Genomic DNA, 6000 nt, shown 5'->3' on the forward strand with positions numbered 1-6000 from the left:
ACTACCTGTACTGTAATCCCCGAAACAGATTTGGCAGAAGCAATATGCCAAAGATAACACTAGCCTATTCCCAAAATGGAAGGTTCCAAATCTATCACTGAAAATTTGGCCATACCTATTTATCATCCTCCCCTTGCCAACTCCAGTCCTCAATGTTCCCTCCCACAAGTCTAAAGAATAATAGACAGCAATACAATCCATTCTGAGCAAGACTAGACATTCCTGACTTATACAAACTACAGCTGGCAAGCATTTTGATAAGCATTCCGTTTTTTATTTAGATAATAAAAGCTCTTCTAAAATTATGCCTGACACAGTGCAATGTATTTACTCAAAAGAAAAACAACTTTATAAATTAAGACATCCATACAAAAGAACTTGGGACGCAGTGGCTCAGTGGGTTAGGACGCTGAGCTTGTTGATCAGAAGGTCGGCAGTTTGGCGGGTCGAATCCCGAGTGCCGAGTAGCAGAGTGAGCACTTGTTACTTGTCCCAGCTTCTGCCAACCTAGCAGTTCAAAAGCACGTAAAAATGTACCGTAAGTAGAAAAATAGGGACCACTACGGTGGGAAGGTAACAGCGTTCCGTGCGCCTTTGGCGTCTAGTCATGCTGGCCACATGACCACAGAGACGTCCTCGGACAAGCCCTGGCTCTTCGGCTTTGAAATGGAGATGAGTATCAGCCCCTAGAGTCGGAAACGACTAGCAAGCATGTGCAGGGGAAACTTTACCTTTTTACAAAAGAACATTCACACACGCGCACACACAAATCATCAGTCTCTATTATGTTCTCAGAAATACTACTATCAACATCCCATTTTAAAGCTAAATATTTGGAGGGGGGAAGAATTTATATTCCTTTCTAGTAAATACAATACAACTGCATCATCTAAAAACTCTGCACTGAATCAAGATGGAATAATTTTGGAAAGCACTGGATCCAATAAAATTTCCTGTTGAAAGAAGAGATGAAGGCAATCTTGACTACTGTAATCCTCTCTGTTCTAGCAATTTATTATATTATCTATCAGACTGTTCCAAAGAGACTGTTTTCCAGAACAGCTCTTCAGAAAATGCAGCAGAGGTAGTTCTCAACTTAACAACTGGTCAAACTCCAGCTGCCTCGTGAAAAAGCATCTTTGGGATAATGGTTACAAAGGTTACAAAGGCCTCCCCAAAAAAGTACTTATGACCCAGCTTTGAATTCTGACAGCCCCCGCCCCACGACTACATTTTGGGTACTTAGCAACTGGTCCTCATTTATGGTTGTTTGCAGTATCTCCAGTCAAATGGCCACAATTTACAGCATTTTTGCCGAAACCAGCATTTACTTCCAGTTTAAAGTAAAAAAATGGCAGTAGTGAACAATGAGTTCAGTTAATGACCATGACGTCCATTAATGACCACCACAAAAAGGACGTAAAATTGGACACGGTTACATGATAACCCGCTTAATGACCAGCACAAATTATCACAGTAATTGTAAGCTCAATTACAATTACAGTTGTAAGTTGAAGACTAGTTGTACAAAGAAAAGAATGAAATATAAAGATCATCTACCTATTTCCTGACCTGCAGAGGCAGAATTTCATTGAATAATAATCTGGATCCAAAACCCATCAGAATATACTTTTCTTTTTTTGCTTCAGAACTTTTTAAATTTGAGTTATATCTATTTTTTTTACAGTTAAGCAATATTATTTTAAAAAACTAATGTCCTAAACAAGAGAGGATACGGTATTCCCATCTTGTCTTAGAATATTTCTATGCTGACCCTTCTATATTTTTAGGTTCATAACAAGGACAAAACACTATGGCAATACAGCAGAATACTGAATTAGGATTAGGAAACTCACTGAATAACTCTGGAACAATTACTATCTCTCCATCATACCTTCCTTATAGGATATGATGACAATGCTAGAATAAGAGGAAGGAATACTAATTATATTGCTTTGAACTCCTGCAAGAAAAGGGATTATAAATAAAATAATTTTGTACATGTTTGTACATATGTTTCCATTAAATCAGAAAAGCTAAGCTTGGCTCAAAGAAAAAAGAAGAATATATACATTTATAGCTTCTCTTTTTTCCATAATATAATTCAAGGGAAAGAATATAAGATATCTTGCATCTAGCCACCAATTAAATCTAGTTCTGTCAGGCAATATCCTAGGACTTAAATATAGTAAACAGACAGGGGCTGGAATATTTGCATTAAAAAATCCAAGAATGGAATCACTTTTTCTCAACAGCTTTCTTGTGGCCTGGTCTATGTTTCTTTTCCCTAAAAAGGTTAACATCTGTACATGCTTTTGATTTTTTATCATTGTACACCACCACTACAAGAGCAAGGGTGTTAGAGGTAAAATAGACCTGATGCATAGTGGAAGACATATTCTGCAGATGCTATTGGCCTTTTAATTCTACAGTGAGCCTGAAAAAGGTGAGAGAAAAAGAAAAAAACAGAGTATTTTAAAGGAAGCAAAAGGCCACCTTGAAACTTTGAATGTTCAGGGAGAAAAACTCTGCAGCCATATCTTGAACAGAAATATTCATTCTTCTTTCCATAGTAAAAGTAATACACAGCTCCCCAATTTAAAAAAAACACACAACAAATACAAATTTAATGGAAAAATAACAATAGATTTCTGTACATATGGATCCTATTTCTGTAATATGCCCAGGGCTGTAGACTAAATATTTAAAAACAAAGACTCAGACCATATGTATAATCAAAAGGATTCCGCATACAGTAAAAGCGCAACCTAGATATGAGTCAAAACTAGAGATATGTAAATAATAGGTTTTAATAAACATGTGCTGTGTTTATTAAAACCCTTAATTAGCAAGTTAATATTTATAACCTTATTTGTGCACTTATTGAAATGTATAAAATATAAATAAGGAGAGAAAAAGTGCAGCCGCTTGTAAATAGACAAATTAAATAGGACATTTAATAAAATGAATTAAAATTCCAGAAAGATGCTGTAGGTATGAGAGCTGCACGATTCCCATGGCTGCTGAATGCAAAAAGCAATAAGTAACACAAAGAACTGTTACAGCAGTTTACCCTTCCCTTTCACTCACCACCGCCCCCCAAAGGACCGGAGTGTCAGCGGCCTTCCTAAGATATTTATACAGGGAATATTGCATTGGGATATGTGAGTGAGAACATGTGCTACTACACAGAGCATTTTATTGTAAGCTCGGGGGAAGAATAAATCAGGAAACGGGGGCACAGGACTTAATGAGTTTTGCTACTACTCCACCAGATCGAAACCATTAGGGCTTGCCCTCTGCTTTACAGTATTCAAAGCAATTTACCTAACAAACAAGTTACCTTTTTGACCTGTTCTCTCACCCTTCCCTTTTTGCTACTTCTAATTGAATAGTTTAAAACGAGGAGAGGCTCTCCCTCTGTTTAACAGACTTCCACTTATCAAACGGGGTAGCGATTCCGACCCAGTTCCTCTACTAAAGGCAGGATTCAAAATAATGGCAACAGTTATTCCAAGTGTTCCGAAGTACGCAAACGGTACTTTAGTCTCCCGAAGCTCTCTCCTCGGTCGAAAGAACAAACGCTACTTAAGGACAGGGCAGCAAGTCGCTCCGGGGCCCGGAGAACCGGGGTGGAAGAAAGGGGTGGGGGTGGGGGGGGCGCAAAACCGCCTCCCTCTCCAATGCAACGGGGCGCAAACAAGAGGCTGGAAAGCCATTCCAGACGGCGGATGTCGCGCTTCCTGTGTGGAGGTGGAGAAGATGGGAAGAGGGGCCCACGAGACGCTTTCCTCCTCTCTTCCTCGGCATCAGCCTCAAATGGAGGGGTGGGCTAGTCCTGTTCTCAGGAGCTGCGCCCGCGGGAGGCAGGCAGGCAGGCAGGCAGGCAGCGCTGCTCGGCCCTCTTTCCCTTCTTTCTCTCGCACGGAGGCAATTGGGCGAGGCTCCATCTTGCTCGCCTATGCAAAGAAGCGGGCGGAGAGGCGACGCCAGGCCCGCGGGCGGCTCCTACCTGTGGGATCCGGAGAGGGGTGACGCTGGCGGGAGGGGGGGGCGCTCGGTCCGGGAAGCGCGAGCTCAACCAGGGTCGGAGCCGGTCCTTGCGGGGCGCTGCGGCCCCCTCCCCGCCGCCGCCGCTTTCCTGCCTTCCTCCCAGACGGGCAGACCGAGAGGGAAGGCGACCCGGAAAGATCAACGGGCGGGGGAGCGGGCCTCGCCGAGCCAACCGGGCCAAGCAGCTGCAGGGAGCCGCGGCGGCAGCGTGCGCGCTCCGGCTCTGGCTCTCTGCGCCGCGGGAGCGAGCGAGCGGGCGAGGGGGAGGCTGAGGCTGAGGCGGGGGTGGAGCGGCGGCGGCGGCTGCTCTGAGCGGAGGAAGGGAGCGGCAGGCGGACGCCTCCGAAAGAGGCCGCTGGCTGGGGCGGTCGTTGGAGGGAACAGCCGCCCGGCGAACCTGACCTGGCGCGTTCCAGGGCCGACGCGACGCGGCGTCACATGTGCCTGGGAGGCGAAAGGACGGAGCCGGGGAGCCGCCGAGCTGTGCCCTCCGCCTTGGGAGCCGACTCGGGCTGCCCGGGGGGCTCAGCTGGCAGGCATCTCTGCGGGGGTACGGCGAGCGAAACGCGGGGAGACGGGGCCTGGGGTGAGGGTGGCTCAGGTGGCCCCGAAGGAGAGGGGGCCACAGGCCGCGACCTTCGGGAGCGGACTCCAGAAGCGCGGGGATCGCTCAGCGCTATAAGGGCTAGGATTGAGAAGGGCTGGGTGCAGGGCTGCAGACCCAATAATACCGGAAACAATAAAGCGAATTGACTTATTAAGTCTTTTGTGTTTTAATATAATCATTTTCTTGTGTGTGCGTTTGCTAAAGGAAACCGCATATGTGCATAAATCAGCGCTTAAACATCACCACATCCTGGTGCATTTTTCGTTTATGTCTTAGGATTTATGAGCTGCCCTATGGCTAAAATCTCCCTGGGTGACGGATAATAAAAAACACTAAATCAAATCTGAGTAAGCCGTAACAAAGGCGGCAAAAGCCAAGTTATTAGATGAAAAGATAATTAAGAACACAGAAATTAAACTGCTTAATAGCAAAACAGAGCAGAAATATATGAAAAGGCGCACTGGTCTAATAAAAAATAAAAAAGACCTGATGCCAACAGAGTAGGTCTTGAGTGGATTTCTTTTGGAGAGACGCTCCATAGCAGGTAAGACTAAAGGAGGTGAGAAGATTTTCATCTTGGGTGACAACAATTTCAAGACTTGGGTAGAAATGGGGAAAAAAGTGAGAAAGATTTTTGTCTGCAGATTTTACCAAATACTGCACCCAACGTTTGTATTTCCACCCATTTGAGAGGCAGTAAACACAAGTCAGTCCTGTCAGAATCCAGCTTTAATTAAAAGCTAGAAAATCTGTTGTTTATCAAAGAGTGGTTGAACTTCATGAGCTGTCATCCATTGGAGTATCTTGCCTATCAGGATTTCCTTCCTTTACTGAAATCCTTAATATATGAGAAATCTGCCACCTTTGGTTTCAGCTGTTAATGAATTTGGCAGCAATGTCAAATGTGTAGAAGCATCAGCTACCTGAAGTTAATCTGGCATGTTTCTGAAAGCCCTTCATAAATGATAAGATTTTTGTAGTTTATCATATCCCAAATTCTTTCAATATAAGAGCAATGAACCAAGCATATTGGTCACGCTGGTGAATGATCTCTGGCGGGCTCGGGACAGGGGTTGCTCCTCTGTCCTAGTTCTATTAGATCTCTCAGCGGCTTTTGATACCATCGATCATGGTATCCTATTGCGGCATCTCAGGGGGTTGGGAGTGGGAGGCACTGTTTTGCAGTGGTTCTCCTATCTCCTGGGCCGCTCGCAATCGGTGTTGACAGGAGGGCAGAGGTCTGCCCCGAGGCCTCTCGTTTGTGGAGTTCCTCAGGGGTCGGTTCTCTCTCCCCTCCTGTTCAACATCTATATGAAGCCGCTGGGCGAGATCATTCATGG

At 44.9% G+C, this 6000-nt stretch overlaps 1 protein-coding gene across 1 annotated transcript in view; it reads right to left on the minus strand.

Annotated features, from left to right (window-relative positions):
* LOC310634373 (thioredoxin domain-containing protein 15-like) overlaps positions 1–4281 on the minus strand; it is a 28026-nt gene extending 23745 nt beyond the window's left edge. The window contains exon 1 of the mRNA XM_083352692.1: positions 4013–4281. The gene's annotated coding sequence lies outside the window, so the exon portion shown is untranslated. The remainder of the gene's footprint in view (positions 1–4012) is intronic.
* Between the last annotated feature and the right edge of the window lie 1719 nt (positions 4282–6000).

Source organism: Vipera ursinii (assembly GCF_947247035.1).
Source record: "Vipera ursinii genome assembly, chromosome: 2".
Classification (NCBI taxonomy): Eukaryota; Metazoa; Chordata; class Lepidosauria; order Squamata; family Viperidae; genus Vipera; species Vipera ursinii.